We start from the raw sequence: 21,801 nt of genomic DNA on the forward strand, positions 1-21,801 counted from the left end.
CAAAATACTGGAATATGAGATAGGGTGTTATTTATTTTTTTAATAAAATATTCTGTGTTGTTTCCAACTCAAACTGACTCCTAGATTGAAAATGCAAACAGAATTTAAAGGAAAAACTGAAGATAAAATGACTAAAATTGAAATAGAAATTATAATATAATAGAAGAAATATAATATTATAGAAGAAATATATAAAGAATAAGAAATATAACATAATAGAAGAAATAGTTATTCTATTTGGATCTGTTTAGTCTAGGAAGAGTAATTCTATTTGGATCTGTTTAGACCTCCATTATAACTTTGCAACTTCATCGGTGTGGAGTGGCATGTGTTCTTTTACCAAATGGATTTCCCCAAGGAGCAGATTTTGATCCTGTATGCCTATCCTCAAATAAGGTAAAAATAATTTGCCTAGGAAGATCTGCAGTCTTAGCTCATACTGAGAAGCAGCTTATTCCACAGGAATCTTCCCTGAGACTTTTTGTGCTACTTGATACTTGCTAACAATAATTCCTTCATATATTATTTCTGAAATTATCCATCAGACAAACACAGCACATGATACAATCATTCACATATTTCTCCCTCTCCAAGGCAATCAAGACAAAGACCACAACCTGGAGGATGAGAAACCGTTCCAGGAGTCTTGCTTGGGTATAGCCACAGTAGCAAATTAGAGTAATGCTGCTTGAACCATCTTCAATTTCAGTGAAATGGTGTGGAATGAAACATCACAACTAGTTTATAGCCAGCAGATTGAGGAGTGCCATTGTTTTTGTTTCCTATCCATTGCATATAGAAGAAAACCAGGAACAAGCACAACAGTCATAAGGAGTATAGTATTACACAACACTTCAGCCTAGAATCCCAAGTGGGATCCAGGTGTATCACTGATGGTTTCAGCATCTGCGTCCCAAAGCCAGAGCCTCAAAAATCTATTTTCTCAGTTCTGGATGGTTTTTCAAGCTAATATCACCTCCTAACTGTTTCAGCACAGACCTGGCTGACAAACACACCTTGGGAAGATCAAAGTCCTCACAGGGTGATGAGAAATCTCTTTCAAGTAGTCACTCTTTTCAGCCATGTGAAATCGGGGCTTTGGACAAATGCATCCTCATTTCCAGATTAGTGTGGCCACAGGTCTTCATGACTCCCTAGGTTATGTGGTGCTGATGACCCACTGTAGCACTGCCATTTTTCCCCATGCACCTAATCAGGGGAGACAGCTGGGACATGGCAGGGTCAATGCTTGGTCCTGTGGGTGCATGAAACCCTGTGTAGACAAGTACATCTTCAAGGAGGGATCCTAAGAGCATCCCACTCTTTTAAACAGTGGGGTCAGCATAGGATTACCTGGGAAAAGCAAGACACATGGTGCTGGAGGTTTCACAGGCAGATAAACACCATCACTTTCTGCAAGAAAGGGCAGATCTAGCCTGAGGGACAAGCTCACAAAGAAGTTTACTGCCTGACCTTACCCTCTATTTTAGACCATGTCTGATTGGTATGTCAGCTTTTGCAGATCCCTTTCACAGGTGCCTGACTCACTCCATAAGCTCAGACCTCTCACTGAGTATTTTCCATTGTAAGAGCCTCTGCTATGGGCACAGGGCAGGAGCTGGCCACAGCACTGTGGTGCAGACAGGGTGAGATATTAGCCTTGATAGAGCTGTGAGGGTGGATGAGGAGAGAGACTGCCAAATGGGGCTTGTGCTCAGCACCCAACCCTTGCCAGGTCTGTGCACCCTAGCAGTGAATTCCAGCAGGGCACCTGAGGTTACAGAACTGAGCCCAACCACCCACTAGAGCTAAATGTTCCTTTTGCCAAGATCACTATCAGCCAACCCTCAGCCCATCTGATGGATCTGTACATTTAATCCTATTACCTAAACACAAGGAGCCGAGCAGTGTGTCATACTGAGCCAGGGAAGAGCATTAACAATTTGTGTTCATACAGGAAATGTTTCTGTGCCAGTGGCAAAGCCACAGCAACCCACAACCAAAGACAAGCTTCCAAGAGTGATGAAGATAATATCTTGTTAGCAGCAAATACAGAGACTTAATTTAATTAATTATAATACAGCAGTTTCTCAAGATGTCTGAGATATCTTATGGGAAATGAAATAAAATATGAAGGAGAGAAAAAGGAAATCTGTATGGACAAAGCAGGGGAAAATTCACCTATGCCCTCTTTTCTTATTCTCCTCTGTTAATGCTTCCCCTTACTTGCTCTCCTTTCACTTTTATCTTCTTCTGAAACTAATTGCATCATCATTGAAACTGAAAAGAGAGAGGAACTGTTGGAAAAGTGATAGAACACTCATAATTATGTACAACAGGAGCAAGATGTGTTCAGCTTCATATTAAGTTTGGTCTTGGTGAAAGTGTTGATCTGTGACCTGAAGGAAACCCTGGAAAGAAAACAGGCTAAAGCAGGCAAAGAATCAGTAAAATATTTTAATTGAGAGTGAGTGAGGAATTTATGGATTTCAAATTGCTCAGAAATTTATCTCAGTTTTCAATGACTTATCTAGCCAGGTTATGGATGGAAAGCTGATGTAAATAGATAGTATTCTATCTTTCTCAGGGCTTCCTGGCTTCAGTAAGAAAAGGGATTTGCAGAAAATAATCTTCTTACAGTATTTCAAGATAATTTTCATAGCTGGAGCCACAAGCAAGCAGACATATGTAAGACCCATGTATATATGTGGCCGTTTTCTAAGCTCAGAAGTACCTTGGTCTTTATTCCAGCTCTAAGTAAATATCCTTTGCAGATATTATGCTATCTGAGGGGGTCACATTTCTGCATTTCTTTCTGGTTCCACCCTAGGACTAAGAAGAAAACTTTCCTGTAAGATTGACACCTTAGATATTCAATATCTTGTTCATCAGTGCTTGATACTTATAAAAATAGCAAAGTATTGCAGTGAAGATACATTGTATGGTAAAGATCCAAAACAGATTTTAAATTCATGACATGTATGAGAAATGTATTTTGCTTTTGTAGCTGGATTTCTTTTTCTCCTGAAAGAAAAAAAAAAAGGCAAAATGAAATGCAAACAAAAATGTTTTTCTAGAACTGGGCCACCAGTAGTTATTTCATCCAAGCTAAGCTTTCACCTACAGAGACAATTCAACAGAATCACAAGAAAAACTTTTTCATACCCTGCACGATACCTCCAACAGACCAGTTCTCTGCAAGTGTTTGATTTTGCATATAAGACAAAATTCTTAAATCCACAGGGTAAACTTCTGATTAGGCTATTCTGCTCTTCTGTGTTGCAAAGCAGCTAAATGATGGCAATAATGAAGTAAAACACAAAAATACTGTGACTATAACTTTGGATGACACTTCATTTTGCAATGTTAACTACATGTACTGCTTTTAGACTACCTCCAGGCAGATGGCTACATATATGAAATGTCACCAAACTAATGCTATAGGTGCTAAGAAAGGATGCCTGGAGGTCAACGTTCTCAAAGCAGAGTAAAGATACGTTGCTAGGGCACCAGATGCACAGGAAAAAGCCTTCTAGGCTGTGCTAACTCAGTATCTAATCTGACACAGCCCCTCTTAGAAGGTCTACATTTATCTAAGTAAATTTCTTAGAGGAGTCTCTCACTAAGTTGCTACCTCTAGATATAATTCAGTGAGGTTTAGAATCACATCCAAGTTTCTCCCCCTCCTTATTATTTTACATTTTCAGATAAGGCTTCATGATTATTGGTTTGGAACATTAAAATGCAAATGATAGAGGGAGCAATACATATTTAAATGTACAGTGTCAGCTTGGTATAAAAGATTTTCTGGAACAGAATGACAGTATTTTCTTCAGCAACTTCTAAAAGTGGCAAAATAAAAATGAAAGGGGAAAAAAACCTTCAGGCCTATTTGCATTCATGCTTTATTGGCCATGCTGAAAGAAAAAGCTTAGCAAGCTTGGAGCAGGGGGCAGGTGGAGAAAAACAGTCATTAGTGTAAATGCAACGTGCAGCTAGCTGTGACTACCCAGACAGCGTGAGGAGGAGGAGAGTATAGTGGGAGCATTAGATTTGAAACATGGGTAGCACACTCCCTACAGAAAAACAAAGAGAGGCTTTGGCTTATCTTGTCTTTGTCACTTTGGAATCAATATCCTCTTCACATAAACACAAAGGAGAAAGGGTGAAGAAAGGGCAGAATGTAGACGCCTCTCCCTCTTATCCCATCCTTGTTATTTTCCAAATTTAACTTCTGATTAAAGAGTGACAGATCATTTATTTTCACGATGCTTTTTTTCAAACCTTGCATAGTTACCAGGGAAATACAGAATGTTTCTCACATGGCCACTGCCATATTTAAAGTTTCCTGAAAAGCTAACCCAAGCACTCCCCACTTTCAATCCAGGCTCAACATTAGGACCATAACATTTAATGCTATATATTGATGGGTAAAGGAAACATGCAGTTGAGCTGTCACTACAAGCCACTTCTGCTCATGCTGTCATAAAATATCCATGCTAGCTCCACTTTCCTTCTGGGACACTGTTCCACTTCCCATGGTATATGTGTTAACAATACCAGGTGTGAATACAGATTACAGACAGTTCCAAAAGGTAAATCTGTATTTAGTCTCTAAATTCCATGAAGCAGAAGAGCATCTGAACAGAGGCTTGAACTGGTTCTCTGCTATGAAACACAATGTCTTGATGAACCGACAGTCAGCAGAAAACTTAGTTCAGGCCCTGGTCCTGCGTGCACACACAAAGACATGCATATATGGACATGCAAACAGTCTTGCAGGTAAAGCTTAAATCAGTTCCCAGAATGTAGTCAAAGCCAGTTTTGCTAGAGGAGTTTCATCTACATTAACTTTTGGCAGGACTGTGAAAAGAGATGGGAGACTACCACTCTTGGCTGAGCGAGCAAACAAGTTGGTAAAACTTTTGTCACGTGTAGCAGCCTTCAGTGAGAGAAGGATCAAGAGCTTTGATATATGTAGCCTTTGCAAGTATTTATATTCCAATTATCACCACTTTGGTGATAAACTATAGGAAAAAAAAAAGAAGAAGAAAAATCCCTCTGTTTTAGAAAGCTTGAAATTGTTACAGGTTAAGTGAAAAATTTTAGCAAATTCCTGAAGTGAACAAACAGTATTCATATCAGTCAGTTTATCCTGAAATAGGACTGTGTTACTTTCAGTTTCTAGGTTGCATTTGTTCTTAGGTTGTAGATAATTAAGCCACAAAGTGAATGAGCTTGTTCACTTCTTGCATTGCTCTTTGTTACCACTTAGGCCATCTTGTGCTCTCTCCAACAATGAGGTCACTACCCCAGAGCTGCAGCCAGCAGCTGTGGGTGGGGGACTGGGAGGGGTGCTTTGCTCTTTTCTCTGCTGTTCTTTCCCTTCACAGCATGGAAGCTTCTCAGCCATAAGTACACTTTATGCCTCTTACCCTTCAAATAGTCATCTTCCATAATGTCAATTTATTCTTCAAAACAGAAATTCATTCCAAGCATTGTCACTCCTTTGCCCCATTCCTACGCTGGCATTATACAAATGAATGGCCCCCTGTTCCCCACTGACTGAGCCCTGGTCCCTTTATCAGGGTCACCCCCAACTTGAGACAGGCAAAACTGGTTGCTCTGGGATTCTAGTTTCCTGTGCCAGTACATGAATCACGCTGGAAATTATTATGAATGTGAATTAAAATAAGCCATGGAAACATATTAAAAAGCTCTTCATCTTTAGCTGAATGTCAGCAACAGGGCAATGGTCACAAAAGGGAATCAATGCTACACTCCAAAGGATTCAGTCAGTTACCTAATGTCTTCTGGAGGAGATGCTGTCCATAAACAAGTCAATTACTTCTCTGTGTTCTGATGAGTAAGGGTCAAACTGGGTAGACACCACAACTGTTCCTTTGTAAACTAATAATGTTCTTCCAAAACACGCTCAAATTCTGTCTGTTATTATCTATCTAATATATAGATAATACCTGTTATGGATAATTTTATAGTTTTGTATTAATTGCTGGCAATAAATTTCCTTCTGAGACTTAATTGTAAATAGCATTGCCTAGAGTGAAGTTCAACACCAAGAGAGGAGGTACCTTCTGTTTCCTTCATCTTAGAGCATTCTCAGAGACCAGGGAGCATGAAGGTATTACCCTTCATTTCTACTTTTACGTATAAGCTGAACTTCTTAGATATCTGCATATGAACTCTGTATATCAGTTTAATTCTTCCCTGGACATTCTTTAGTTTGTAAGGGTTTTATTCATCTGAGTGCCTTCTGCAGCATCTCTCTTCCAGCCTTCGGTTCCACATCTCCTGACCTTTTCAACCACCTCGCTTGACTTCTCCATTATTTCTTCTACATATTTTGAAAATCCATTTTACTTTCTGTTTCCTGCTTGCTGCTTATCTCTTTACTCAATAACTTGCTTCCAATGAAAAGAATGATGAAAATAATAAAAAAAAAAAAAGTCTACTTTGTGTTTGGCTAACAAGTCTCCAGACTTATCAGCTTCATTAGTAAAATGGAGCAAACTACTATCAACTCAAACCACTCTGTAATCCCATGTTACCCTACTTTAACAGAAATAGAGAAGAAAATGAGGTTCATCAACAGCCAGAATGCACAACTGGGACAGAGACTCCCACTCAGGGAAACACAGAGGGTTTGGTACCAATTTGATACCACATCCTTCGTCCAGTATCTGTTCTCATAAATACCTTGTTATGGTCCCTCAAAGAATGGTAAAATACGAACTGTGGTAAATCTCACCCTCAGGGTACAGATTTGGTGGAAATACAATGAAGGTAATAATTAAGAATAACAAGAAGGCAAACTAGGTGTTCCTCTTCAGCTTTCCAAGATATGAGAGGAATAGGACATCTGAAGCTGCTGAACGAAGTATTCATTTTGCAGCAGGTACAATAAGCTGACAGAAATCTGGCCACAGGATACCACTGAGACCTTGCTTTTTAGAGTAAAGAAGAAGAGTCTAGGTGTGTTTCTGAACAATAAAACCACTCAATGGCACATTAGATAAGTTTGGAGTTGCTAAAGCAGGGATATACAGCTTCACGCTTCTGTGGATATGGCAGTGATCAGCACAGGTAGGTTGAAATACTTCTATTGTGAGTAGCTACAATTCAGTCACAGAGCACAGGTTCTGACTCCATTGTGCTTGAATCCAAGAGTCTAAATATGACAGTATACGTCACAATCAAGGACCTCCATGCTCTCATAGTTTGGGGACTGCCTGCCTGTATTACCCAGCAATGCTGTACTTCACCTGCAGCCTGATGTGGCTTCTGCTCTTGTGTAGCTTATACCTCCTCTGGGAAAAGTGCTTAAGCCTGTTTTTCATTCCAGGATCTGGCTCTGTTTCCCTGACATGTAAGGAACTGGACCATTGTGGTACAGGAAGACATGTCAGTCTACGCAGTAGGTGGCCAAACAGGCTGGCTCAGCTCTCTTTAATTCTTTAATCAGAGGAGACACCCAGGTTTAATGACCAGGGGAGCCTGGTCCCTCAGTCAGCATACACAGGGCTTCACTTACCCAAATACACCTGGACAGAAGTGAGGTGCCTCATATGAACTAGTGTCTGAACTACCTCAGTAGCCCACAGAAATGGAGGGAGGCAACTTTGATGAATCCATTCCTTTTTTAAACCAGGCATGTGAGTAAGTGGGATGAGTCACTGTCTGGCTCTGCCTCCATTGACTGCAGAGAGAATTAGACAACTAACTTAGGTCAGATGCTTAATTTCTAAGTGAGTAAAATTAGGTTAAATTAATCCCTCCCTGTGTTGTCTAATAATGGGGAAGGCTAATGATTGTACATTATTTGAAGAGAGATTGTTCCTCACCCCAGTAAAATAAAATCACTTTTCCAGCTGTGCTATTTGCTCTGATGACTGTATCATTGCTCTCTAATATAGCAGGTAAAACAAGAGGAGACACCTAAATCACCAATGCAGTATTGCCAGTTGTTTGTATTTTATTGCTGGCTGCTCACAATATGTTCTGTTTCTTGAAGCCTTGGGCATTGCAAACAAACGAGAATACCACCTTTCTTTTTTAATATAAACCACAAGTTTATGCTTCTAGTCATCTAGACAAGTGTGAAAAAGCATGATCTGAGTGTGCTACACAAGAAAGAGGAAAGTCAAACACAAATAAAAAACTCCCAGGATGTACTAAAAAAGAACAACTCTCTTCCATTTTAGTCTGGTTTTCAAGTTGGACCCAAGATTTTCTTCCTTTTGCTGCCAGTAGTTTTGCTTTATAAAAATGAACCCTAAGATTTCGTGCAAACCCTTACTTTAAAAAAATACCTGAAAAGAAGACAAGTTTTAGTATCCATTACAGCATGGTCAATGAATGGCATCAAAAACAGCATCTTTAACACATGTTCCTTCATAAAGTAGACCCTCTAGGATTTTTCTTCTTCTTCTTTTTCTTTTCTTTCTTTTTCCAAAAAAAAACAGGGGCCATGTGCAAAGCTCAGAAACCGTCCCTGGCTATTGCTTGTTAATTGAGCTGTTGTGTGGAAATAGAAGAGAGTTCAAAAAGGTTCCTCGGCTGTTGTGGTTCCTTGTGCTGCAAAAGATGCAACCAAGGGGTCCTCAATCACATGGAAGAGCCACACAGACGTCAGCCAGACAAAATAGTCCTACTTTGACTTGTTACTTCAGTAGTTATCCATTCCTTCCAGCCACAAGGGTCCTACAATCAATTACAGGTCAAAGCCTTTTCCCCTTCCAAAAATAGACAATATTCTATTGTATTTCAGCATGTGACTTAGGGTTCTTTCTAAATCTTGAGGGCTTCAGTAGCAGTAAGGCTTTAATAATAGGAATTAATGAAAAAGTGTACTTTAGATATTAAATGATGGTTCAAAAAGACACAACCATCTCCACAGCAAGCAGCTTTCTTCACTCAGGGAATTGGTAGAGAGGAAGCTGTTATGAATTTATAATTAAGATATGGCAAATATGAATAGTAATAAAAAGATCAATATCTTGTTATTAACATGAAAAATTGCCAAAAACATATTAAATAGGTTCAGTGTACAGTTGGAATATATATTTACAATGGGAATGTACAATATTTAGGCAAATATAACAATTATAACAATTTTAAGCAAACCAGGAGGAATAAGAGAAAGAGAAGAATCCTCTGGCACAAAATGGTGCTCTCCCACGGGGCAGGGGGGAGACTTGACAAGAACTATTAAGCCAAGGAGGCAATGAATCAGTTACTCACGAAAGGTTCTACCCCAGTAGGGAGTGCTGCTGCTGCATTAGCTGTTTGGGGCGCTCTCGTGCGCCAGGCACGGCTGATTGCCAGCAGGAGTGCCATGCAGCCTTCGATGGCTCCGGCAGGACGGCGGGAGATACGACGCTTCTCGTGACAGGCTCTTGGCTCTCCTGGGTAAACTGAGGCACGGCTCGAGTTCTAGTTGCAAGGGGAAGCGAAGCTTGGATCCTAAGGCTTGTGGCTTCTCTAGCTTGCAGTGCATAGGGCTTATGGCTTCTGTCCCAGGTTTTGAACCAGGCAACTCGAGGCAGGACAACTCGAGGCAAGGCAAATTAAAGCAAAGCAGGTCCAAGCAGGCAAGGCAAAACGACTACAACTCAGCCTGGTTCAATTGGGCCAACAGGGCAATTGAAGCCAGCAAATAGTTACCCAGTGAAAAGGGACTCTGCCAGGCTGTGGCCATAAAAGGCAGAAACATAGGCCTGGTCAGGGAGAAGCAGTGGCCAGTACACGTGCTCTTACCCCAAAAAGGAGACTTGTTTACCAGACAAGTTAGGTCCTGTCCCTTTGTCCCTCTTCCCCTGCTACCCTGACTCCTTTAGGAGGGAGGGAGGAGAGGGGTACCATGTCTAGACACACGAGGGTCTGGGTTTCTGCTGGGACCATTTGACCCTACCATGACAGAAGCATGTAGAACTGCAATCCTCTGGAAGAAAAACTTCGTAAGCATGGGGATAGTGGAGTAGGAGTCAAAAAGACTTACTATTCTGCTGATTTCTGAGTAGGGTTGCTGGTATATATGATCTTAGAATGAAATCAGGAAGCGACTTGATGCAAATGGAGTGTGCATATTGCTCAACAGTTGGAGGTTCAGGACTTAGGCATCAACACTTGATTTCTGTTTTAGATGGGCAAGTCACTGGTCTCTCAACCTTCATTAGGCAGCTACGCTTCAGATGGACATATTCCACTCACTCTTTCACAGATAGTGGATTTTTAAAATCATATTTGAAACACTGAAATTCTGCAAGGTAAGGCATTATTATGCAGTGCAAAGTATGACTGATGTTTGTGTGAGTCATCGACTGTGTTACCAAAGATAGTTTCAGATAAATGAGCTTGCACAAAATAAGGTTGATTCTGCAAACCCCAAAGATCTCCTGCTGCTGTGTGTGTATGTGAGCAACAAAAATGGTGCACTGGGATTTTCCCAAGCCTGCTTCAGCCTGCTTCTCCTGCCCTGGGAGGGAAAGCACTGACTGCTGGGTCAAGGCTGAATGCTTTGAGTGTCCTGCCATGACTCCTTAAGATCCATAGAAAAACAAGAAAGCCTGGGAGTAAGAGGAAACAGGCATCTCATGCACAAGCCAAGGAAATTTCTGGAATGCTGACCTAAGATGCCCTGTTTGGCCATGCTGCATACAGAAGCATGCTGATGGAGAGCTGACCCTGATGAGCTGGCCATATGGTACACAGAGTGTGCTGCAGCAGGAAGAAAGGGGTGGTGTTTGCCAGCAGCACTGTGGCCAAACAACCAGCAGTAGCAGCAGCCAGGTAAATAGCCTTATTCTTTGGGTAAAAGCCTCTCCATCTATACATACGCCTGTTCCTTCACTCATCCCCTGTCTGAATGAGAAATCAGGGCCTTCTTTACAGGAGGCAGTGCATGCCAGATGCTGAACAGTCAATAAGAGAGACACTGCCAGGGTGACAAAAGGGGTAATCATATAAATACTTGAAAGCTCTTTTAAATAAAAATGTTCATTGTCCATTTTAAGAACAAAGTAGTTTTTAATAGCTATTCATTTTGAAGGCAAGGAAGGGGCAGAGGAAATATTTCTTAACAAGGATGAGGCACTTTTTCTTTTCGTATTTATAGTAACTTCATTGAAAATTTCTTCCTTTTCTTTTCAGTTTTTTTCCCCATGGAAGCTTATAAGGAAAGTAAACTTGGGACTACTTCTTTGCTCATACATACATAGATTTTAGAAAGAGTATGAACAGTGTATATCTTAAGGAAAAGTGATCCCCTGACAGGATGGCAGAGCCTGGTAGGAGCTTTTTTGCCATAGTGTCCCCAGCCTTGTGAAACACCCTGAAATCTGCTGGTTGCATTAGACTTATGGAAATCTGCCTGATGGTTTCCACCATCCACTTATGCTGTTAATTTCTTGTATTTATTTCTAATATGTCCATCTATGTCTAATATGTCCACTGACTCCCAGTCTTGCTTGTACGGGTATCTAAGCCTTTCCCCCATACAGAGTGAGCATGAAAGAGAAATGCCTGCCTTGCCAAACAGTGCCCAGACTATCAGCAGGCAGCATCACCAGCACTGTCCCAGCTCCTACAGCCCAGCTCTCCTATAGCCAGGCACATTCAGAGCAGCTGCCTGGGCTACCAGAGAGGACAAAGGCTCTAGCAAACAAGAAGTGGATGCAACACACAGGCTTGATGCTTTGTCCCCAGAGTACCTCCTTTCTTTGAGGAAAGCACAACAGCAATTGTCTAAAAGTTCACTTTAATTTTAAAGTGAAGCTTTACCCACAGTCTTTGGGAATGGCTGCATTGGCTTTTACCTTCTCAACTGCGTGGAGGAAAGGCAAAGAGGGATGGTAGTGAAACTTGGCATCCGAAGTTAAAATAATTTGTATGGTTTCTTCTAGCCTCCCCACACTCTTTCCCTCTCCCTGTGAAGATGCTGGCACCAATTACAAGCCTTTCAAGGTCCCAGGGGATAACACCTGCAGTGAGCTTGATGAATCAGATTCTACATGCCAACAGTAGGCAGCACAGACAACACCCTGCCTACTTGGTTGCTGCAGAGGCAATGATGAGGGAAGAAACCTTGTTTTGTCATTATGTCTTTTTCTGTACACATTCCAGACAAGTATTTCCCTACATCTTCTCGTTTATGAAGGTACCCCCCAAGATGATTCCCACAGCTAGTGATGCCAGCTTATGTGCAGTGGTTCTTCCATGAATCCTGTCTCTAGGGCCCTACAAGGCTTAAATAGGCTCTGATAAAGTGTCTTATTTCAGATACATAAGCAGCATAAGACCAGAGTCATGTCTTTTTTCTCATGATCTGTCTCACCATAAGTACCCCTTTAGTGTGGCACAAATAATGCAAAGATGTGTCCTTTGGTTAATAGTCATGGTCTTGTCTAACACAGGTGCTCTTCCTCAGGTTTTACTTTGCCTTTCACTTAGAAAGAGCTGTCAAACATTTATTTGATAATGGATTTTGTCAAAACTGAGGGAAACTTGGCAATGTGACTCCAGATGGTTACTCAAGAGCGTGTCCCAGATGTGTTGTATCTCCGTGATTGACGGCTGACAGATGGTGGCTGTGGAGAGGGCAGAAATGGGTACCACTTTAGCATGTTTTTGTCTAACATGACCTCTTGATCCTCAGGAGAAGGCAAACACATGGCATACAAGAGGTGGTGTCCCTGAAGATAGCAGATTAAATACAGAACCCCAGGAATACCTCATTTTAAGCTGCACCATTAGCACTTTCTAAGTTCAGTCCCAGGATTATGAAAGTTGTTTGCATAAGCAAAAGGAGAAAAGCAGGGAGAAGAAGCTGTTTCCATTCTGACAAGAGCCGAATATTTGCAGTACACAAACCCTAGGAAAACCCTTTATTAGATTCATAGTGAGAATAGCTGCTGGGGCAGATGCAACCCTCAGGTGCTGAATCACTTCTCAGCACTCAGTGGGTGTTCAGGTGTTGTGGCAAAGGCATTTCTAGCTCATGAAGGTCCTGTTATCTGAGACAGCCATGACAGCTGTGTGTTCAAGCTGGCCTGAGGGGCTTCAGACATTGTAGTTCAGGTTTCTTCGTAGCATCCCTCTGTGTATAGGAAATGTCATTCACAATACAGAGCAGGAAACTAATACGAAAACCTCAGCTCACATGGATAATTAACACATTTAACTATCACTGCTTGATTTCACACATGATACCCTTCCTTCTGAGATACTACCACTCCCATATTGCTCAAACATCTACATGGAAAAAAATGCAGAAAATTTGTTAAAAAAATCTTTGATTGTTGTTCACAAGAAGGACCAAGTGGTGATATTGCCAGCTAACCACACCAGTACTGAAAAGCAGTTTGCCTTTCTGTGCAAACCTCACCTGCCAATAACTCTCTTAATTAAAGACATCATGAAATAATGAGGGGCAAACCTTCCTGTGGCAGAACTGTCCTGTGGTAGGTAACTTTTGCACCTGCTAGGTAAATGCAGAAAGAAAACTTTTATCTTCAGTGAACATCTGTTTTGATATGTTAACAAAGAGTTGAAAAGTGCCTGTTAATAGCAGAGAATTCTATTGTACTAAGCAGCTCCCACAAAACCTTTCAGATAGGTGATCCCTCTATCTGCCCTAGCCCATGCCTATCTCTTCATGTTGGCAGAAGAGAGAAGGACACCTACTTTTTGTTTCCCAATGCAGTCCCTTGGTAGCTTCTTCCAGGGTCAGTACACTCAGGACTAGAATGCATTGAATTATTTACTATTTCTAAGTTATATAATGAATGCAACTTTTTGTTCCCATTCATTAAGCCTCTGCAATGAGAAAATGCCTTTTACAACCCTGTTCCTTCTTTACAAGAGTTTGTTTTAGAGCTAATGGTTTTAAGCATCTCTGTACAACAAATGACCAAAGCTGTTATCCAATTTCTTCCTTGGTTGGGACAACAGAATTGTAACCAGGAGCTGCCTTCTCTCCCATTTGCAGTTGCTAAGTAAATCTCAAGTGTTTTGGGGAGGATTTTAAAAACAGATCCAGGAGTGCTATGTGAGCACCACTTTTTTTGACTGGAAGTATTTATGATGTTTTGATTTCTACAAGTAATTCTGCAAGTCAGAACCTATTCCTGCCTGTAAAAGGCAGTAAAAGGGATTAGAGGCACCAGCAATGTGAGTCAGCAGCTTTTGTTTTTGTAGGCATTTGCAAATATTCTTTTCTTTCTCTCTTTTTTGTTTTGTGTGTGTGTATTAACTAATTAAATCTTGCCAACTAATTAAAAGATGGCAAGTTGTAAGGCAGAGGAAATGTGATCACAGAGACTATATGAAAAACTCATCCAAGCAGATGGTCACGTTAACAGTGTACCACACTCCTCTGTGGTATTGCAAAGTGTCCCTCTGCCTTTCTGTCCACTACACATCAGCTTTACCCCATAGCACTCTTGATGACTGGGCACACACACTCCCATACATGCACACAAACATGGAGGAGAGAGTTGCATATTGCATCATCTGACCTCCTGCTAAAACTGACTGGATTAAATACGAATGAGTCACACTTCTTAATTCTCCAAACAGCACAAGAGAAATGTCAGTGATTCTTATAGTAGCCCAGCACTGACATTGTGAAATCTCCATCATTCAGTGGGAGCTGGATCAAATCAGATCTTTCCCTGCTGTTGGCAGCCTTTCATGGTTCTGAAATGTATCTCTTAAGGCCTGTTTTCAGGTGCTGATGTTCAAGCCAGTGCAAAACAAAGGACTGCAGAATGCAGTAGCATATAAGATATTCAGCTATTCCTTGCAGTAGGAGCCAGCTGACTCACACTTCATCAACCTGCACAAAATTTTCAGTCTTCCCTCTATCCCTAAGCAATAATTAACATCTGAGTGCCATAATGACTTCATGTTTTACTAAGATTTCAATTTTTACTGAATATAAACCAGCACATTTACTAGCATATTAAGGAGTATTACTACCAATAATTAAAAAGTGAACTACAACTGTCCAAATAAATGAAAATAGTATGTCTTATAATGCATGATTCTTGCTTTTATATTGCATTTAGTCACTTCCTAATTTCCAACATCCAGTGATTCACTGCAAATTAGTGATATTCTAATGCACATGCATTTTTCCAACAACTTACTAAACATCTGTTCTCTCACTGCAAAAGGTACCTGTGAGTGCAACTGGGAGAAAAAACAATGGGCCAGCAGAAAAGAATGCAGGGTAAAGAGACACATAAGAAATCCAAAAGACACAAAGGAAAAGTCCTGCTTCACCTGTTTTGTCTTTCAATCACCAAGACTCACCAGAAAACATTTTTCGTTGTGGCATTTCTGAGATACTTCAGGAGCACCCAAAAGACTGACTAAGCATCGTCAATGCTGTGCTAGTAACCTAGAGTAATGTTGAGTGAGGAGACTTCTTGGGTTTCAGGGTGCTGCTGTAGAACATCTGCAAAGGAAGGGTGTGTTCACAAGGCTTGCTTGTAAGACAGAGTTGTGACATTGCCACACTGCAGGATGCAGTGCAGGGCTGTGGAGTTGCCCATTCACACAAATGGACACCAGCTGCAGGGACTCAGAGCTGGAGTGCAGCAACGAAAGGGTAGAAGGAATGGGGTCTGTCTTCACTTCCATCTTTATACCATGCTTCCTATGGCATGGCTGAAATGCCATGCAGACTGGGCAAAACATTCAAAGGAGCACCTATCTCCTGTTAAAAAAATTAATTGGGCTCTACAGATTCTAAGCTTCATGGAAAATCACAGCAGCTTTCTTGGGACAGGATCCGACTTTGCCCAATTATTTAGAGAGCAACAGACAGATTAAGGCATGGGCAAGAGAGAAAGAGAGAGAGAATGAGACAGAAAAGAAGATTGATCATCATAATTAGAAGTCTATGAGACACTCATATATGGTGCTTTGTTACCAGGGTAGGATATATTGTTTCCATGCCAATGGAACTTAATAGCAAGTCATTAGCCATTAAATCACGAATACTGTTTTAAATCAAATAACACATCTTTGAGATTTACCTGTAAGAGCTTGGGTGTCTGAAAAATAATGTGCTACTTAATCATTAAACCAATTAGGGGCTGCAGGTTAAATATGCTATGTAAAAGAGCTACAGTTTTCTGCAAGACAATAGGTCTGGTTCTTATTTCATTTAGCAAGGGATCCCCAACTAAATTGAATATCTCGAGTCAGATCCATGACATCAGAACTGGGCCTAGCCTTTCAGATTTCTATCTTCTTTTCACACAGTCATTAAAGACAAGACCTCATTACATATGATCAGCTGCTGTGGCATACTATTTAAATGTAAATCTTTCAAAGGGTGAGAAAAACAAATTGTCTTACATAAAAACACATGCCTTTCTTTTTTACCTTCCAGTACAATTTACATAATACACCTCTTTCTGTTTATATTGCAGAACCAGCCAAAACTAATGAAAATAAAATCAATTCCTAGCTAGCACTTTGAAAGGAAGCTTGAGACTGAAGGACATTTCACGTCTGAGCTGTATGCTTCTGAGGAAAAATAGACTTTATAAACACAACTGTGGCTGACACCACCTTTAGTGCAGTGATGCTGGCAGTTGCTACAATGTGTAAAAGGACTTTTAGTCTCAGAAGTGCTAAAAAATCTTGAAGATCATTTGTCTCCAAAGGCATCACTTCCCATCTTTTCATGGGTAAGTTGCAGTTGGAGGGATGTGTATTTACAGTCCACAATCTCTCTAACCAAGCCCTCTTTAACTCTTTTTTTTCCTAGACAAAAATTCCTTTGAAGTGAGGGAGAAGCTCTGAATAGTTATACAGCAAAACCAAAATTACTGTATATAATGGGGAAAAGCATGAAATTCAGATTCCTGCATTGAAGAGGTGAGAGGAAATGTAGGTGAAGTAGCTTCTCTTTTTCCACAACAGTACAGGTTTTCCTATAAGCTACATCACTGCAGAGGACTCAGCACACTACAGTAATGAAGCCTGCTGGGTTCTTGCTCATTTGGGCCCTTACAATCCCTATGCATCATATTGTATGACAGGTTATTATAGCAGAAACCAGAGGAAGTCCTGGCTCCCCTTGAAAAAGAGGAGGTCAGTGGAAAAATTCCAGCTCAGCTTTTCATCCCAAACATCAGACTCAGGGAGAAACAGAGTAAATGAGAGCTTGTGAATTTCATACTGTGGCCTCAATATTAGGGCTGGATGGTTCAGGTTAGCACAAATAAGACACTTTTTGGTGCCTTCAAAGACACCAGCACAAATAAGACACTTTTTGGTGCCTTCAAAGACACCAAAATGGCAATAGTTGGCACTTCCCATGCTCATTTCTTGTGGGTATCTCCAAGTGGTTTAATGACACCTCATTGATAATCCGCAAACAGTTCTCCAAGGTGCTCCTTCCTACAGCCCTCAAGGCAGGGAGAAGGGTAGGGAAGTGAGATGGGTGACACAGGAGCAGTCTTATATGATTTTAAAATGAGATCTTTGGGGAGTTCAACTGAGTCTCCATGTCAAAGAGTTAGGCTTCTGCTGTGCCAGAACTTCTGCCAGAATATCATTAATAACCGTTCCCATGCCACTGCTTTACTGACAAACAGCAACATCAAGCACAGAGGGATCCCTATTGCCCTCCGGGCTTGCTGGTCTAGTACTTTAGCATGAATCACCACAATCATTTTCCACTGGCACCTTCTTGTTTGTAAAATGCCTGCCCTCATGAAAAGCATAATGAAGAAGATGCATCTGACCCATAGCAGTGCATGGTACACAGCATGAAATGTGTTTCCTCTAATAGCACACAAGGCACTTTCATCCAAATGACTTGCCATACATCAGCCAGGGGCATTGCTTCAGGCCTTAGTCTTGTAGGAAGTCTTTGGGTCTGAAGAGAGAGCTGAACTTTGTTAAATTATAACTATCCACTGCCAAACCCACACTATTTTTCATGATGTGGGCTGTGATTCTCTTACTCTGACGTTTGTAATCTAGAAAGTAGACATTAAGCACCCTCCTTACCTACCATTTAGCCTCCAGGTTCAAAACCACTAGCTTTTGTTTTCTTCACTGTTAACTGTTTCCTCACTATTTACCAACTACAGCATGTTTTTATGTGGAGAAACATTAATTGTTTGCACTAACGTGTTACAGAAACCAAAGCAAAGCCTTGAGGGTATGTCTGGGACACAGGCTGTGCCTGCAATGTCAGTTGGTTTCACATCTCAAGAAGGTCAGGAAGCCGTGAAAGTCCGAATGGAAGCACCCTTCCCCATACCTAGGGGCTATAACCCATCTACTGCCAAAGCTGCTGACCTCCAACTCCATGCGCTGCCAGTACTGGGGAAAGATGGGCAGGAAGCTCTGCTGGAGCTACTGCTCCAAGGACTTGATTACAGATGGTTTGTGGAAGTCATCCTGCCTCTTCCCCCTCTTGGCTCCATCCCTTCAGGGAGGAATCTTTGACCCTGAGATGCAAAGATTCAAGGATGTGGTTCATCCGTTCCTTAACTGGGAAATGCTGGAAAGACCTAGCCATCTGGCTTCTCCATCAGGTTGCTAATGTTGTTTCACAGAGAAGTCTCTAAAGTCAGGAAGCTGCCCTGGATCACTGGTGTGGAAAGGAAGGAGATACTGGCCAAGCATTTATGATTTCAGCTTCTTCTGACCCCAACAATACCAAAAATCTTTACTGAGGGTTAAAAATCAGCCTATTGGAGAGATTACTTTTATTCAAACACCTAAATTACTTTAAAGATCTGGATTCTGGAAAAGCATGAAACAAAAGTGAAAGATGCATAGTGCAGATTCTTTTTTATGTCCATCTGCAAGAAGCCCAGGAGTTAGTAAATCTGTCAGAGATGTTTCAATAACTGTCAGCTAAAGCCTAATTCCCTTATCTGTCAAAACAATAAAGCTTTATTGCTGTAGAAAAATAGATCCGCTCAATGCAAGCAAATATTTTACTAAATGTGGGAGGATTATGGACTCTTGCAGCTGGCTTTTATTGTTTATTAATTGTCCTCTATTCCAAAAGCTCATCTCTTGCCTCTTGCCAGCTTTCAGGTGACATTTGTAGTGTATGTATAATTACAAGACACACAGAGCTGCATATATACATGTACCTATGTGTACAGGTTTTTTACACTGCAGGAATTGTTGTCTAGGATTTTCCATTCAGAAAAAAAAAATAAATTAACAAATCATATGAGTTGCTGAAAACTTTCTCAATAATTAAACTTCCTGGCTGAATTGTGGCAGATCTGAGCAAGCTGCTTGGTCTGTATACTTCATCTCTGTGGATGGAAAACAGGGAAAATAGACCCATGTATACAGCTCTTCAAGTTGTCTCAGGGGCTGGAAGGAGAAGGACAAAACCCCCCAGGGTAAAAGTAGAGGAGCACAGGGCATGTTCAGGGTTGCATAAGAAGCTCTAGATGTCTGATACAGGCATTTCATCAGGCTCTGCATGAGACACTGGATTATGCATTTTCTGATAATGCTGGAAAGAAAACTGGAACAAGTACACTGCTCATAGCACAGCTGCATAGTGTCCATCCTTCCAAAGGAAGAGGTAGAGGTCCTGACAAAAACATTATGTGACGGTGCAGTGAAAGTCTGCATTGTAATGGCTAGACACACTTGCACACACAGTGTCACTGGTGTGAAAACAACAGCAGCTCTTTATCACAGTCATTTCCCTGCAGCTGGTTTCACAGCCTTGAAAAGCTGAATGTTCTTCTAATATTAGACTTGTGGTATGGTGTTTTATGACTTCATTTGTCATTTAGTTTTATCTTAGGTACTGTCTTTATTTGTGCTTTTAAATGGAGGACATGTGGAGAAAGGGCAATAACTTGCCTGTAATAGGGGGCAGAAAACAATTTCCTTGTCTACTTTTGCACAAAACAGAGGCAAAATATTCAGTGTAAGAGAGTTTTGATGATACCTTATCTTTCAAGTCTTTCTCATATTTTCCAGTAATGGTGCTATTATGTATCTTTGATTTTTTTTTATGATTACAGCTTGTGACATCCTAGTGCAGTGCATGAATTTATTTGTTTGCAATGATACGGAAGCTTTCATTTCCACTTCACAGCTTCCCTTATCTACCAGCTGCCCATCACTCTCTGTCTCTTTGGCACTTTCCCTTTCTCCTCACCCCAAAAGAAATAATCAACTTTTGGTTGAAAAATAATCTTTGTATGATACCTTTTTGACCATGGGTGGAAATACTTGTTACAAATGGAACGTGCTTGCCCCACGTTGATGAAGGAAGAGGTTAGTTAAAGACAGCACCTAAAATCCATAAGTCCAAGAGATGCAAACGAGGATCACACTGCACAGGACTGACAAGGGTGGTTAAAGTGTATGCCACTGCTCACATGGGTTCTTTAATCACAGTGGCCAAAAAAAAAATGTTTTTCTTCCCAGTCTGGTAAGGACGCAGGTGGCTTGGAAAGACTATTACTTTGGTGATAGGTTAGACAGGAATAACAATGATTAATAATAGATCAGAGAGCTCTGATGTGTCCTGCCTGGATCACTAAACTCCCAAGACAGCACTGCATGCAGCAGGGAAGGGAGGGGATCAGGACAGCAGGGCAGGGCCTTTTGAAGAAGATGTAATATGTAACATGCATGTGGCCCAGAGGCATGGCACAGAGCTGGGAGCTGACCTGCTTCAGGGTGATTGCACTTTCAAGCTCCAGGCAGCTAGTGGAAGGAAATCTTTTTTTATCAGGAAATCTTCTCACCATTGACCATAGACAGAATCTAGGAACAAGTCTTTAAACTTGGCACATAAATTAAAGCACTGTGAGCATTTACTGTGCTTCCTTTTTTTCCTTCCATGTGCCTGAACTCTTTTCTCCCCAACCCCTCCCCAGAGAAATGAGTTTATTTTCATTACCTGATCTTTTAAAATTACATGGGTAAAAAAGACAGAAGGAAGAGTTGGGCACTATTGACTTGATTCCATTAATGACACTGAGGACTTTAACTCTTAGTGGATTGAGTTGAACCTGCTGCTGTTATTCACCATGCTGCAGGCATTCCAGCTTCAAAAAATGAAGGTGCTAACTGGAGAAAAGTATTATGGGGCTTGAAGTTCAGACTGCAACATGAGAGGCTTCCTGTTCCAGTCACTGCTTCTGGGCTCCAGGTTCTTGGGTGTTGGCTCTTTTCTGCAGGCGTGGTGGTGGAATGGGTGGGAGTTGGGTAGCTGCTGGGTTTGGTTTTCTGTTTTATGCTGGGTTTTTTTCCCTGTATTTCACTGTGTTCCTTCTGCACATAGGCTAATCTAATGTGATCATGCACTGTTGTGTCAGCGTGAGCTGAAATTCCCCCCCCACCGACAATAACCAAGCTAGCTCAGTCTGGAAGCAAATGAAGGCTGTATTTACAAGCAGATGAAATGCAATGAATATGTACAAATATACAAAATTCACAACATTTACAAATATATACAATCTGCAGAAAAGCACAACCAAGCTCCCTTTGCTTCCCCCTAAAGGGGACCCTTCCCAAAGGGGCCTCTCTCCCAGGAGCTTCCCCCCCAGACCCCCCTTGGCAGAAAACAGAGTTAGTTAAAGCAGAGAAATTAACTTAGCTGCCAAGGTCAGTGTGTGTTATCTTCAGCCAGAAGAGAAGAAGAAACAGCAGCCAAACAGCCCAGCAACTGCCCCAACTGCAGAACGCAGAATGTGCAAAGTGCCCACTTTGTTTTGGGTAATAGTTCTTAAACATTTCTATCTATCCAATGGAAGTGTT

This window comes from Indicator indicator, chromosome 2, assembly GCF_027791375.1.
Source record: "Indicator indicator isolate 239-I01 chromosome 2, UM_Iind_1.1, whole genome shotgun sequence".
Classification (NCBI taxonomy): domain Eukaryota; kingdom Metazoa; phylum Chordata; class Aves; order Piciformes; family Indicatoridae; genus Indicator; species Indicator indicator.